Below are 16,546 nucleotides of genomic sequence, written 5' to 3'. Positions count from 1 at the left end.
GACCTCTGGGCCCTGAGCAGCACCTGAGCCCCAGGGCCCCCAAGTGCCCCCCTACGCCTGAGTCACGGCGCCCGAGTCCCCACGCGAAGATGCAGTGAGCGTGGCCGGTTGCCATGGGCCGGGGTGCAGCGTGGGCCTCTGGGCCACCCTGCGGTGCCACACGAAAGCCGGGCAGGGAGCGTGCAATCTCCCTGCCGGCCTCGCAGACCGGCTTCTGCACGAACCCACGGGGAGCCCGACTGGTCCCTGCGGTCCCAGCAGCTGTGGCCCAGCTCACCCGGAAGACACCACATGGGTACAATTCGGGCTCCTCACGGGCGCCCGGCACCTGAGCGTGCGGGGGCTTCCCCAGTGCGCAAGCCGTGGGGGAGGTTAGTAGGGGGAGTGAGAGCGAGCTTGGCGGACACCCTGCATTCTCACTGCACCTCCATTCCCATCACCCCTGCCCCCAGGTAGCCAGCAAGAGGTCGTAGCGCATCGCTGACACCTGCCATGTTCCACACTGCACCCTGGTGGTCAGCGCACATCATAGTGAGCGGTCAAACTCCTGCTTGAACGACCGCCCGATGGGACAATTTGTATATTAGGCTTTTATTATATAGGATGGGATGGGTAATGGTGGTTGCTGCACAACAGTATGAATATACCTAATGTCACTGAACTGTAGACTTAAAAATGGTTAAAATGATAATTTTATATAATGTATATTTTACCACAATGAAAATATAAAAATAGATTTATTTTCAATTATTTAATGAGATATATATTTTTAAAATCTTTATTGTTCAGATTATTACAGTTGTTCCTCTTTTTTCCCCCCATAGCTCCCCTCCACCCGGTTCCCACCCCCCTCCATGCCCTTACACCCCCCCACCCCCGTCCTCATGCATAGGTGTATGATTTTTGTCCAGTCTCTTCACGCACCCCCCACACCCTTTCCCCCCTCTGAGAATTGTCAGTCCACTCCCTTTCTAAGCCCCTGATTCTATTGTATTCACCAGTTTATTCTGTTCATCAGATTTTTTTTATTCACTTGATTTTTAGATTCACTTGTTGATAGACATGTATTTGTTGTTCATAATTTTTATCTTTACCTTTTTCTTCTTCCTCTTCTTAAAGAATACCTTTCAGCATTTCATATAATAATGGTTTGGTGATGATGAACTCCTTTAGCTTTTTCTTATCTGTGAAGCTCCTTATCTGCCCTTCAATTATGAATGATAGCTTTGCTGGGTAGAGTAATCTTGGTTGTAGGTTCTTGCTATTCATCACTTTGAATATTTCTTGCCACTCCCTTCTGGCCTGCATAGTTTCTGTTGAGAAATCAGCTGACAGTCGTATGGGTGCTCCCTTGTAGGTAACTAACTGTTTTTCTCTTGCTGCTTTTAATATTCTCTCTTTGTCTTTTGCTCTTGGCATTTTAATAATGATGTGTCTTGGTGTGGTCCTCTTTGGATTCCTTTTGTTTGGGGTTCTCTGTGCTTTCTGGACTTGTAAGTCTATTTCTTTCACCAGGTAGGGAAAGTTTTCTGTCATTATTTCTTCTAATAGGTTTTCAGTATCTTGCTCTCTCTCTTCTTCTGGCACCCCCATAATTCTGATGTTGGTACGCTTGAAGTTGTCCCAGAGACTCCTCACACCATGTTCATATTTTTGGATTCTTTTTTCTTTTCCGGTTGAATGTTTTTTGCTTCTTTGTATTTCAAATCTTTGACTTGATTCTTGCGATCCTCTAGTCTGCTGTTGGATCTCTGTATATTATTATTCATTTCAGTCAGTGTATGCTTAATTTCTAGTTGGTCCTTTTTCATATCCTCGAGGGTCTCACTAAATTTATTGGCCTTTTCTAGAAAATTCTTGAAAAACCTTATAACCCAGCCGTGGGCAAACTACGGCTCGCGGGCCGGATCCAGCTGTTCTATCTGGTTCTCTTGCTCTCCCCTCCGCTCCTTTACTTTGAATTTATATTAGTTCACACAAACACTCCATCCATGCTTTTGTTCCGGCCCTCTGGTCCAGTTTAAGAACCCATTGTGGCCCTCGAGTCAAAAAGTTTGCCCACCCCTGTTATAACCTATAAGGTTTTGAACTCTATATCCAGTAGTTTACTTTCCTCCCATTTCTTTCATTTGTGACCTGTTTCTTTGTCTCCGCATTTTGGCTGCTTCCTTGAGTTGATAAGAGTGGCTTTGTGTGCTAGGTGTCCTATAGGGCCCAGTGGCTTAGCCTCCCCAGTTACCTGAGGTGGACACTCTTGGTGCACCCCTTTGTGGGCTGTGTGCACAGTCTTGTTGTAGTTAAGCCTTGATTGTTGTTGGTATCACTGGGGAGGAATTGACCTCCAGGCCAATTGGCTGTGAAGGTCAGCTTTGTCTACGATGGGAGAACTTCTGTGCTGGAGATACCCTTATGAGGCAAGACTTGCTTCAGTGGGACTTTGGTGTTCACTGAGTCTGCCCCCTGAGTGTGTCCCTTATGGATCTGAGGAGTTGTAATCTGGATGATCCTATTCTGACCCCTGGGTACACTGGCTCTTGGATCTCCAAGGAGGTGCTAATTTAGCCTTTGCCTCAGGCCACCCAGCAGGAGCTATGGAGAGATCTGCAGATTCCTCTTCTTTGTTTGGGTTTTGGAGGTGCCCAGATGATGCCCAGCTGTGAAGCAATGCAAGCTGCTGTGGGGCCTTGGGCCTTCTTTCGGATGTTCTGGGTCTCTCTAACTCAGCTGCAGTTCGTTAGGTAAGTTTAGATTTCAAAGGACCAGGCCATTCATATGCAAAAGCCTCTGCGCATAGCTTGGATGGGGCAGAGTCTCAGGGTGGAGCAAAAAGCAGTGGCTTCCTGTCAGCCCTGCCCTAAGAGGCCCCTGGGTCTCAGTTTCCTTTGGTAATCACTGCAAGCACCTCTGAGAGAAAGCCACCCTTGAGTTCCGCCCGCTGCCAGACAGTCCAGTTTTCCCCTGTATGAGTCTGGGTCCCCAGAGTCTCGCCCGGAACTGGAGTTCAGAGCAGTTGGGAGCTTGTGTCTCCCTGTGGATTGAAAAAGACAGCCCTGTACTCAGTTGCCAGGCCTCTCCGTGCGCGCGTGTGCGCCTCCGTACCTCTGCACTTTGCTTCTGCAGCTCCTCTGAGTCTCAGTGAGCTTTTCTCTTCCCTTCCAGTTGTAGAATTTCCACTTATCCAGCCTTCCTGTGGTTCTGGATGATGTCTGTTTTGTCTTTTAGTTGTAGTTTTGAAGTGGTTGTGCGAGGCAGCAAGTTCAGGTGTTTACCTATGCCGCCATCTTGGTTTCTCTTAATGAGATATTTTTGAAAAAATATACAATTTATCTAGTTCCACCTGTGTGGGTTTTGATGCTCTTATAAAGGCCACATGTCTCTCTCTTTCTTTAACTTCCCTGACAATATCTTTCTTATTTTGTTCACTGAAACTGTTATATACATATAGTAGATTGTCCAACTTTACTGCAGTGTGATTACGAGGGTCTGGCCCTTTGTATTATTTAGCTTTGTATGGGATTGGAATATTGTTTTATACCAATATCACTTTCTATGATAGCAAAAATTTAATGTATTGACTAGTCTTGTCACATCCACCCAACATTTATTGAGTAAACTGAAGATCTAGATTTGGGAGCCATCAGCACATAGGTGGTTTCCAAGCCAAGGGAATGGATGAGATCTCCCAGGGGAAATACAGAGAATGATGAGGGAAGAGGTACTGGCAGAACTATGCTGATTACTGCATTGGATAGGAATGAGTTTGACTGCCAGTAACAAAAATCACGCAACAGTAGCTTAAATAAGTGAAAGATGTTATGTGAGGAAAAATAAATAAGTTCTGAAGTGGACAATGTAAGGTTGAGATAGTTACTCAAAAGTAAGGAATCGGGCACTCTCTAACTTCCTACTCCTATTTTTAGTATGTGGCTTTCATCTTTATGATCCTGGATAGTTTGTACCAGGAGGGAGGGAGGAAAGGATGAAATTACTATTTATATCAGTGTTGGGGAATTTTTTTCCTCTCAAGGTCCATTTGGATATTTATAACATCATTCACTTAATATAATCCACTTGAAACAAACTTACGTTGCTATGAAAAAAGACCCTAGATTTATTGAATTTCGAGACCCACCTGCAGTTGCCTTGACAGGGTCAGACCAAATGATTTTGTGGGTGTTATACAGGCCTCTGGACGTATGTTCCCCACCCCTGATCTATATAAAGATAACTTCCAATTCTTTATCTCCTGTCTCCATTCTTAAAATCTAGTTGTGTGTGTATATCCCTACTGGAATCAGAATTCTAATATACCTAGAATTATGCTCCTTACCTTCTTTTCTACTTACTTTTCCAATGATTTTTTCTCTCTCTTCCAAAAGACCTGTTTTCTTCTCTGGATTATCTTGTTAGTGGCACACACATTAAAGCTGAAAATGTTAGTCACCTTTGATTTTGGTCTCTTGGGATAATCAGAAAATTCTGTCAGTTCTGTCTCTTCTCCCAGTCTCCTTGTCAGTTTTCTTTGAATTGGGCCTCCTGTTGTGCATCTCACCTCCTCCTTACCTTCTATTCATCCTAGAGGGTTATTACTTAGCATGAAGTCCAAATTTCTTTCTCTTTCTACTGACGCACTTTTTAGTCACCCTAAACTTACTATTCCTTGAATAGACCTTATTATTTTCATGTCTGTATTCTTTTTTCTGGAATGACTTTCTTTTTCAATGAATTCTTTCTTTTTTCAGGCCCAGCTAAATGTCACCTTTTTTGCAGTGCATTTTCTTACATCTGTTCTCTCCCAAAACACTTTTTCTTGGACCTGAAATTTTTGTGACTGTATCTTTATTTTTCTTTTACCATATCATATTATATTATTATTTGCTTATGTCTATCTCTTCCACTAAAATTGGAACTCTTTGACGGCAGTGAAATAATATATTCATCTTTTTTATTCTTGAAACTGAGAATGATCAATAAAGTAGGTCCTTGGTAAATGATTAAAGTGATAAATTCTTAAATGAGAATAATAGACAGTTTTATTAGATATAAAGTTGTGATATAAAATCTCCAAAATTTCCTTGTTAAGTTCTGTGATTATATGTTTAAAGTTTGGTATTTTAATATTTTACAAAATTAATATTAATAAATTTTGAGTTTTACTTTATTTCTGACAAAGAAACTAATTTGATTTCAAAAATTTTTATTTAATTAATTTTATTTTTATTATCTAGTCATTAGGTAAATTTAATTTATCATTTTAGAGATCTAGAAATAGAAGGAAAATCAGTAATATTTTTTAAATTAATGGAAATGATAAAGCAAGGAGATATGCAAATGTTTACTTAATGAACTGAATTATACAATTTAGTCATCTGAAAATAAATTACTTTTCAGAGTAGGATTGGTTTTAATGGTTAGGTTTAATTTATTTTTTTATATACTTTGAAAAAGTTTAGTTGAATTATTGATACTTTATGAAAATGCTTGGGGCATATTTTGAAATTTATAGGGAATTTTTTTTTGAGAACATGTGATTCTGAGTAATGCTTTTTTATGTTAAATGATTTCTTTGACATCAGATGATTTTAAATAGCCAATACTGGGGGAACTTTGCAATTAAGTTGTTTCATGAAATTTCTTTATCAAGCTGTTATCTTTATCACAGAAAGTAAAATAACTTTTTTTTCTGTAGTAAAATAATTTTCTGTCATAAATTACTGTTCATGGCAAATCACTAACTATAGAAATGACATTAAACATACGGTTTGAAACCATGCATTTTTTATATCATTGTTTCTCAAACAAGTGGCTTGATTTTTTTATGTTTCCTGAGCTATGATGTTCTAAACAATATGCAATTTGATAATAGCAGCAGTGGCTGTTTCTAAAATTATACTTCTGTATAGTATTGCCTTCTAAGAGCTGTTAAAAGAGCTTCTCTTCTTTCTTTATACTGACTCTTCTGCCTTCTCAGTTTGTGCCTTGTTAAAAGTCAGGATTTATGTGTTTCCTGTGTGTTTTGCTCTGGTTTATAGATACATTTTCACATTTTTTCAATATTATTTAGCTCTGTCTGTTAGCTAAACGAGTGTTGGTAATTACATAATGGATGGAAATTTTATCATACTATTCACTGTTGATAAACGTTGTATGTAATAGTATTAGCCTTGTAAACATGAGTGTACACATACAGTAATATCTAAAATTCCTTCTTTTCACTGAATTGCCAGATTAGATTTTTCTCTGATCATGTCTTAAATTTAAGAAATTCTGTTATTTTTATATAGAAGTGTCTGTTTGAGAAAACTGAGAGAAAATATTGTAAACACCAGGAAAGTTAAGTGAATAAACTAATTAGAATATTACTTACAGTATTTTGGTATCAACAAAAATAATGAAGAATACTATGTGAGTAGGTGGTTAGTGAAGACTTAATCTCAGTCCAGATAATCAACAGTTTATGTAGCAGATTCTTAGAGTTCTCTTTTCTATCTTAGATTAATGGCTTTTAGAAGACATCTGAAGTATATGTAATAATTCTAATTCTTTATAGAGGACTCTTCTGTATGAGAATTCCTGTAAGTTATGCATTGCTAAACTTTTACTAATTTATTAGAGGCCTGGTGCACGAATTCGTGCACAGGTGGGGTCTCTCTGGGTGGCCTGCAGGGATCGGGCCGAAACCCGCAGTCCAACACTGCCTGTAGCTCCTACCCACTGCTCCCGCTTATCCCAGCCCCACTGTGCCTGCGGCGGGCTCATGCCCAATCAGTCCCCGATCGGGAGAGGCTCACGCTGCCGCAGCAGTGCTCGCCAGCCATGAGCCCTGTGTCTGGCGCTCTCCCAAGGGGAGTTGCCTGCGGGATCAGGCTGAAACCGGCTCTCCGACATCCCCTGAGGGGTCCCAGATTGCGAGAGGGTACAGGCCAGGCTGAGGGACTCCATCGGTGCATGATCAGGCCGGGGAGGGACCACGGGAGGGCTCCAGGGCGTGTCTGGCCCATCTCGCTCAGTCCCGATCGGCCAGACCCCAGCAGCAAGCTAACCTACTGGTCAGAGCATCTGCCCCCTGGTGGTCAGTGCACGTCATAGCGACTGGCCGACCAGTTGACTGTCTGCTCCCTGGTGGTCAGTGCATGTCATAGCGAGCAATTGAGCAGCCATAGCATATCATTAGCATTTGATTGGTTGTTTGGTTGTTCTATTGTTCAGTCTATTTGCATATTACTCTTTTATTATATAAGACTAGAGGCCCAATGTGCGATTGAAATCGCACGAGGAGGCACCCCGTGGGGGGCCGGGACCTGCGCCTGACTCGCAGCGTCCCCCGGCTCCCCTGCCTGTGTCCGCTCCAGGGCCGCCCGAGCCGCCATGCTGGCTCGGGCAGACCCCCTGTCTCTGTCTCTGCTCCGGGCCTCACCTGCGTGCGCAACCTCCTCCTGTCCAGTTGTGACCCGTTATGGTGTCCCAGCCTAATTTGCGTATTACTTTTATATATATAGGACTAGAGGCCTGGTGCACGAAATTCATGCACGGGGGGGGGGGTGTCCCTCAGCCCAGCCTGCACCCTCTCCAATCTGGGACCTCTCGAGGGATGTCCGACTGCCTGTTTAGGATCAGGCCTAAACGGGCAGTCGGACATCCCTCTCACAATCCAGGACTGCTGGCTCCCAACTGCTTGCCTGCCTTCCTGATTGCCCCTAACCGCTTCTGCCTGCCAGCCTGATCACCCCCTAACCACTCCCTGCCAGCTTGATTATGCCTAACTGCTCCCCTGCCAGCCTGTTTGCCCCTAACTGCCCTCCCCTGAAAGCCTGGTCACCCCTAACTGCCCTCCCCTGCAGGCCTGGTCACCCCTAACTGCCCTCCCCTGCAGGCCTGGTCCCCCCCAACTACCCTCCTCTGCAGGCCTGGTCCCCCGCAACTGCCCTCCCCTGCAGGCCTGGATCCCCCCCAACTGCCTTTCCCTGCAGGCCTGGTCGCCCCCAACTTCCCTCCTCTGCCGGCTTGGTCACCCCTAACTGCCCTCCCCTGCAGGCTCGATCGCCCCCAACTGCCCTCCCTTGCAAGCCTGGTCTCTCCCAACTGCCCTCCCCTGCTGGCCATCTTGTGGTGGCCATCTTGTGTCCACATTGGGGCTGGATATTTGACCACATGGGGGCAGCCATCTTGTGTGTTGGAGTGATGGTCAATCTGCATATTACTCTTTTATTAGATAGGATATGTGAATATATGTGTACATTGGTACTAGTATATGGAAGTGTACAAAGTTTTTCTGTTATAGTTTATGGAGAATGTGCACATTTAAAGAATGCTATGCTATGAATTCTTGAAATATGTTTGGTTTGTGTGGTATACGTTTTAGGATTGTTGTATATTACATGGTAATTATAGTATTTTTAGAGATTAATTAATCACATAAGAATCTTAAAAAAGAAACCATACTTTTTGAATAGGATATGACTAAATGGAGATAAAAGATTTAATTTTCTAAAATACAGCATCATTTTTGTTAATTCCTATTTAATATTAAAAAGAAAGAAAGCAAAAAGCCATGTAAAACAATACGTTGCTTTTATATTTCATGTTTTATTTTAGATTTAAATATAAAGTAGCACATTGTTAGAAGAAAAAGTTTATAATCTTAAAGCTTGGAGTAAAAATGATACAATTCATTTTTTTAAAATTATTTAGGTCCAAAGAGGATAATAACTGAATAATGAATAATATATCATATTCACATGATATTCATTGAATATTTAATATAATTAAGAATACTTATGATGTTACTTTCTTAATGTTCTTTACAATTTAGAACTATTGCTTCTTTTTTACAGTTCGGGTGGCTTTATTCCTTTTATTTGAGGTTAAGTGGTAGAGTTTTACTACTAAATGCGGGTGCTGTGGTATTTTAATGGAGTAACTTTTACCAAGTCTGGAACTCATGGCACCTGTTTGTTCATATCAGAGCTTAAAATTTTTGGGTCTCAGGGTTCTTTTATACTCCTAAAACTTTTTGAGGATCCCAGAGAACTTTTCCTATTGTGGGTTATAGCTGTTGATAGTTACCATTTGAGAAATTAAAATAGAAATATAAAAACATTGCCACAGTAATTCATTTTAATATAACTATATTTTAAAATCACAACTGACTATATATTCCAAATAAGAAAAAGTGAGAAAAGTGGCCTTGTTTTACATATTTTGGACACCTCTTTAATATCTGGCTTAATAGAAAACAGCCAGGTTCTCATATCTTCTTCATTCATTCAGTCCATTGTCAAATTATGTCATATAGCCTCTGGAAAACTGACTATTTACTTAAAAGGTAAATAACATCTTAGTGTTATTATAAAAGTAATTTGATGTCATTGACCTCCTGAAAGGGTCTCATGGACCATCTACATCTGTCCCCAAGTATTTCCAGACCATATGTTGAGAACTGCTGAGCTAGGAGTATAAGCATTTATGCTAAAGGTTAAGAATGCCTTAAAGTAAAACTGCTTTGGAAAAGAACATAGCCTATGTGATAATCTGTACTTAGTATTTGTAATCAGATTTTAAGTTTTCTTAACTAGATCTGTAAATTTTAAATTTTCTAACAAGAATATTTTTTGTTGTTCTTTCTCCAACATGAATACTACTGAACCTGAAAATGGAAAGAAACATTCTGATATTATTTCTTTTAATGATATGCTTAACTCTCACTTACTTATAAGGAACTGAAGTATTTCAATGCCTGGCTCACAGTACTAAGTAATCTTAAAGAGTATTAGACCTCCTTATGTTGTTTTGTGACATAAATTAATGTTATTCGTCACTTAAATAGAATGCTGAAATGTAAAATTAATTTGGGTAGAGTATGTGTAAGATTGTATTTTCAAATAATATGTGATTTTTGTATTCGGGCCCATTGTTGAGCTTTGCTTGGGAAAAATAAAATACACTTGTCTTGAAAAGTGGAGATGCTAATAAGCATCCCTGAAAAATACTGATGTTGGAAATTATCAGAACTTTCATGAATTCACAATGGGTGGCTTTTTATAGTAGTTTCAAAAAATAATTTTAGAATAATGGGAATTGGGCGGAGTAAAAGTTTATAGTTGAAATTTCACTAGATATAGGAACAAATACAAAAGCTTGCTTTTGCCCATGAGTTGGATTGCATCCATGCAATTCAGTAGCCAAATACTTTGATCAAGAGACAGCTAGTAACTTAACACCTTCATTACTCTTCCTGCTAAGCCTTCTTTCTGAGCCTTTCTCTTCTGTTATCGTCTTTTCCCTTACCTCTCCCACTTCCAAAAACACTTCCTTGTGGTCTTGACTACCATATTTATATTGCTGTGATTGTTTTGTTTTGTTTTTGCTTAGCATACTCCCTAGCCCTTTTGTTAGAAAACAACACAGACCTGTCTTTGGAAATGAAATCTAGTTTGTTCTTTACAGAGCTTGCTTTATATTCATGATTGTAAAAAAATGTGTAACTCTTGATTTTATATTTCAATGACATAGAATTTGTGTTGAAATACATTATCAATAGTTATCTATAAAGTTTACATATTCATTGACTCACAAAACAGTATGTATCTCAAGAAGTCATTCAGAGCTAGGTCATCTTTTTTTCACCAATAATTTGTACTGAGTCATATTTTAAGGTAAAATTACATTGCATGATAAAGCTGAGGTATTTTCATTCATATTGGAGACTCAATGTCTGTTTAAACTTACAGAAATATAATGCTATTTATGGGACTTAGTCATTTTGGATAATGTAGACATACATAATTCTGAGACACTTTGAGATACATAATTGTGAGACACTTTGAAACCATTAAAGAAAGAAAATTTTGGAGAAAATTGGAGTAGCTCATTTTTGTCCCTTTGCTGACCTTTTTCATGGTGTTATTTTAGAAACCAAAGGTATGGTATGCATATCACTTGTTTGAATGTACATGTTAGGTACACATTCTCCTCCCAACAGTGAGCTGGCTTACTAAAGTATAGCAGAACAGACTTAACTTAATGCATACCTTCCCTTGGCTATGAGAAATTCTGTGGGAATAATTATGAATTTGGGTCATGCTTCAGAGATAGTTTGAAAAGAGCAGACTTGAAAGTTGGATAAAAACAAAAGTTTGACAACTTGGATGGCAGAACTAGGGTAGAAATTGTTTGAAATGCAACCTTAGACGTGTTCAAACCAAGTGAGGCAGAGTAAATGTGGGCCTTAGCATGGATCTATTTATTCCTTCTATTAGGCAGCTATGGTGGGGAGAGGAAGCTAGACTTGCATTATAGTCTGAATAGTATACTTTGCTTTATTCCTAAGAACTCCAAAATGAAGTTAATAGTTAAGAGTAGAGGTAAGGCTATGTAACTTTGAATATTAGGGAGAGTATTTGAGAAATACTAGCTCAGTTACAGTTAATGTGTGGATTAAATAAATATGGTCTAAATCTTCTTCTAATTCAAGTTTTTCTTTGTGGTCCCAAAAGAATTTTTAAAATGTGCATTTTATTACTGATTGTAAAGGTAGCACGTGTTTTTCAGAACAATTTAGAAAAGTTTTAGAAATATAAAAGAGAAAGTAGAAATCACTTGTGCTTCCAAAATAGGTATGACATATTTTGCCTAATTAGTCCAGGGTTGGTGGATGTTTAGGTTGTTCCCTGTTGTTGTTTTTTACTGTTACAAGCAGTGCAGCTTCAACATCACTGTATGCATACTTTTGTTTACTTGGAAAAGGGAAAGGCAAGTTCCTCCAAAAATGTACCAGTTCATATTCTCGTCAACAAGGTTTTAACTCACAACTTTGTAAACCTTGATTAATAAATTAACTTTTAAATTGTTAATATCCTTTTGATACTATACCAAAACTTCACAGGTGATTGTTTTTCTTGTTTTTATTTTTAATCACCTGAGAATGGTTTTTCATTGGCTTCTATTTTTTTTATTTATTAAAAATATGTTTTTTATTGATTTCAGAGAGAGAAAGGAAGAGGGAGAGAGAGGTAGAAACATCAATGATGAATTTCATCAATCAGCTGCCTCCTGTATGCCCCCCTACTGGCAATTGAGCCTGCAACCCAGGCTTGTGCCCTGATGGGGAATCAAACCATGGCCTCCTGGTTCATGGGTTCACCCTCAATCACTGAGCTACATCAGCTGGGCTTCCATTGATTTTTATACAGAGTGAAAGGGAAGAAGGAGAGGGGGAGATAGGGAAGAAGAGAGAGAGAAAAAGAGAGAGGGAGAGAGAGGTGAGAGAGACACATGGATTGGTGCCCACCACGTGCGCCTTGCGGGGCGGTGGCGGGGCGGGGTGTGGAGCATGCAACCAAGGCACATGCTCTAGCCTGGGAATCAAACCCATGACCCTTCTGTACTCCGGCTGATGTTCTAACCACTGATCAGAATGGTTAGGGCAGGGGATTGTTTCTTAAAGGTCAGTTGCAATGTAGAGTTAGAAACCATATAAAAAAAAACTTTTCCTGTTCTCTCTTGCAATACTATCCATCATACTTTTAATAGATCAATTACTTGTGCATGAATTTGTAAATATATGCATTGGTGATTCGGAAAATACTGGTTCATTAGGTTATTTCAAATAATGATACATTTCATTACCAAATTTAAATTGTAATAGTATCATCACAAGTTTTATCAGAAAGGGTTTCTTTGTTTCTTTAAGTATTGCAGAAGCTTTCAGGTTCATCATGGCAGATACAAATTTTGCAAAATTCTAAGTTTTACTTGAAAACGTGAACTTCATTGTTTGTATCAAATAGGAACAAGTATTTTAGGTTTTCTTAAATCAACAGACTGTTCATTTTCGAAATGCCTTTTATTTCTTTTTCTTTTTGCTTCATTGCATTGTTGAATAGAAGAGATGAAAGTGGACAGACATCCTTCTCTTGTTCCTAGTCTGTCACCTTCAGGTCTGATGCTAGCTGGGAGTTTTTTTAGATGCCTTTGCCAGGTTGAGGACCTTCTATTCCAAATCTGCTGAGAGCCATGTCAGATGCTTTTTCAGCATCTATTAAGGTGATCTAATGCTTTTTCACATTTAATCTGTCATTATGGTGAGTGACATTGATGGATTTCTAAATAGAAACCTAAACTTGTTTTCCTGGGTTAAATCATCCTTGATCATGGCATCTTGTTCACACATAATCGGTTATGTCTAACCCAGTCCCAAAAAGATATAGCGGATGCTCAAAAAGCATTTGTTGAATTTCTTAAGTGGTTTTCCATTTTTGGAAACCTTTGAAAACATTTGAAAAAAGTTAGTCTTTTAATAAACCAAAATATGTTGCTACCTTATTCAGTGATCATTACACAACTTTAACTACTAGAAATATAGATGGTGACTCAGGAGGAAGTAGAAAAGCCTTTGACAGAGTTCCATTGAAGAACTTCAGACCTGTTTATTTTTATATTCTATATATAGTTCTAACAAGCTTGATGATCTGGTTTCCTTGCACCCAGATCAGAAGCAACAAACTAAAGGGTGGAAATGAGTTATTAGAGATTGCTAAAATTAAAAAATTCCCATGATATAGAGAGGAAAATGTCACTGTAGAAATAATTTTAAAAGCTTAGTAGCTGAGGGCTGTTGATAAGTCTTAATTGCCGCTCTCGGCTCTTAAAGTATATGGCTTTGTAAAAGCAGTATTTTAGAGTTGGAATAAACTTTAGTGAGCCTCTCATCTACTTTTATACATGTGAGGGGTAGGTGACACACATACGATAAGAGTGGATTTGGTAAGAGTAATTCATACATACTACCACATACTACAATAGTGATTCCCAGTGGCAGTTCTGTGTGTGTGTATGTGAGAGAGAGAGACAGACGAGAGAGAGATGGGGGTGCTGACATATACACATGGGCATGTATGGGAATCTCTGTTTCTGGGGAGGAGGCTATGTATGCAATTTGAACTTGTCCCCTTCCCTTCATCCCTGCCCTGATTATATTATCTTACCTCCTTATCTTTAGATGTTCTGCTACCTCACTCAGATTCACATTTGAGAAACACTAGTCTTATCCAAACTAGTAATCTATACTAATAAAAGGGTAATATACTAATTAGTCTGGGAGACCTTCTGGGAGATCTTCCGGACGTCCTTCCGGACAAAGCCATGGTGGCGGTGCCAAGGCAGAGGCCGTTAGGGGTAATCAGGCCAGGAGGGGAGGGCAGTTGGGGGTGATCAGGCTGGCGGGCGGAGCAGTTTGGGGCGAGCAGGCCAGCAGGTGGGCAATTTGGGGCGAGCAGGCCAGCAAGGGGGGGCAGTTTGGGGCGAGAAGGCTGGCGGGGGGGGCAGTTGGGGGCGAGCAGGCCAGCAGGCAGAGTGGTTAGGGGCGATCAGGCAGGCAGGTAGGTGAGCAGTTAGGAGCCAGTGGTCCCGGATTGCAAGAGGGATGTCTGACTGCCCGTTTAGGCCCCATCCAGCAGTTGGACATCCCCTGAGGGGTCCCAGATTGGAGAGGGTGCAGGCCGGGCTGAGGGACACCCCCCCCCCCCGTGCACGAATTTTATGCACTGGGCCACTAGTCCTATATAATAAAAGGCTAATATGCAAATAGACCGAATGGCAGAACAACTGAACAACTGGTCGCTATGACATGCGTTGACCACCAGCGGCGCATGCGGTACCTGGCGGGTGTCAACAGCAGGTGGCAGAGCATGGAACATGGAGAGTGTTGGCTGTGGTGGGATGGTGGAGCAGGTAAGTGGGGGTGCCAGACCAAGGCGGAGTGCTGGTCGCTGTCATTGGGGTGAGCCTCTGGTGGTTACTGAAAATTCTTTGCTCCCACGTGCTGCAGTCCCACCGGGTGCTCAAACCTGCTGTCGGCACTGGCCCCGCTCACACCCGCTGCCAGTGCCCGGCAATGGCAGGAGTGGGGCTGCAGGCAGATGGGACCAGGGGCTGTGGAGGGAGGGGCCAGGCGAGGGCGTGGAGGATGGGCTGAGACCCGCCCCTGTGCACACCATAGCCCAGGGGTCCTCAAACTTTTTAAACAGGGGGCCAGTTCACTGTCCCTCAGACCGTTGGAGGGCCGGATTATAGTTTACAAAAAAAACTATGAACAAATTCCTATGCGCACTGTGGGCCCGGGATGAGTCAGCTGCTAAGCAGGACAGGCAGCGGCAACCAGCGGGCGGGATAAATGTCCTCGGCGGGCCGCAGTTTGAGGACGCCTGCCATAGCCCCAGAGCCCACAGTTCCTTTCAAGGTGCACAAATTTGTGCATTGAGCTCCCAGTACTATAGATAAGCCAATGCAAACCTCCTTGAGAGGTTAAATGGTTAATATTGGGATAAACTATGAAACTAGTAGTCCTGGCTTCTAGTTGAATGTTTTCTGTTATGTCCGTGCAATAAATATTCACAATGATAGAGGAAACAGAGAATAAAGTTACGTTTCCCAAGGTCTTTACTTAAAAAAAAAAATGGGAAGGATTTATTAAAAAGATTTTTTCCCTTCTAAAAAATTCTATATCACTTGTAAGTAAAACAGAGACATTTAAGCTGGGAGAAGTTCATTTCCTCATGATGAATAGATAAATGCAGTGTTAAGATAAATTGATCACCTATTTATATTTGTTACTTGGGAGTCTTATAGTTCTAAAAATACAGATGATTTCTGTGCATTTAGACTTTAAATTTGGAGTTTAATTAGTTTGTATTGTTGAATAATTCAGTAACTGGTGGCATAGAACAGTAGATTTTATTATCTGCCAATTTCCAGGGGTCAGGAGTTCAGGCATGGCTTAGCTGGGTCCTCTTTTGAGGGTCTTGCCTGGCTGAAATCAAGATGTAAACCCAGATTACAATATTACCTGAGGCTCAGTCCTCTTCCTAGCTCACTGGCTATTCCCAGAATTCAGTTCTTCATGGCTGTGGGACCAAGTACTTCAGTTCCTAGAGCCTTCCCATCATTTTCTGGCATATGATTTTCTCCAAAACATGGTTGTTTGCTTCTTTAAGGTCAACAGGAAAGCTTTTCTGTGCTTTGAATCTGAAGGTCTCTGACTTCCAGACCCTCTTTTTAAGGGACTTACCTGATTAGATTAGGCCCACCAGAATACTATTGATTCATTTAAAGTCCACTGATAGGGGTATTAATTATATCACCTTTGCCATATAACATAACCTGATCACAAGTGAAATCTGGGAATTTTGCCCACACTTAGAGGGAGGAGATTGTGCAGGGGATGGGACTCTTGGAGGCTGATTTTAGCATTATGCCTACCACAGTGTTATTAAAGAGAACAGTGACTCTTTTGTTCAGTGAAAATCAAATCTTTCCTAGGTGCCAAGCATTTCTCTAGGTCATGGAAATATAAGACTAAAATGCCCAGTTCCTGTCTTTGATGAGGTGGTAGAGACCAACAATGAAGCACTGTTTGTAATGTAGTTCAATCATGCAGCTGCTGTAGAAGTGTAACCAGGCTACACTCTAGTAGGAGAAGGCTGGGTCAGGAAAAGTTTATTGTATCCATGGGAAATGTAAAACTACTGCTGTAGTTCTTGAAACTACA

General features: G+C 40.8%; 1 protein-coding gene across 4 annotated transcripts in view; it reads left to right on the top strand.

Annotated features, from left to right (window-relative positions):
- The window catches only part of CSNK1G3 (casein kinase 1 gamma 3), a 119,288-nt gene that overhangs the window by 55,359 nt on the left and 47,383 nt on the right, over window positions 1-16,546 (top strand). The gene's annotated exons all lie outside the window — the stretch shown is intronic.

This window comes from Plecotus auritus, assembly GCF_963455305.1.
Source record: "Plecotus auritus genome assembly, chromosome: 7".
In the NCBI taxonomy this organism is placed as follows: Eukaryota; Metazoa; Chordata; class Mammalia; order Chiroptera; family Vespertilionidae; genus Plecotus; species Plecotus auritus.
The sequence above is the reverse complement of the archived record's forward strand: the minus strand, read 5'-3'. Positions and strand labels throughout refer to the sequence as shown.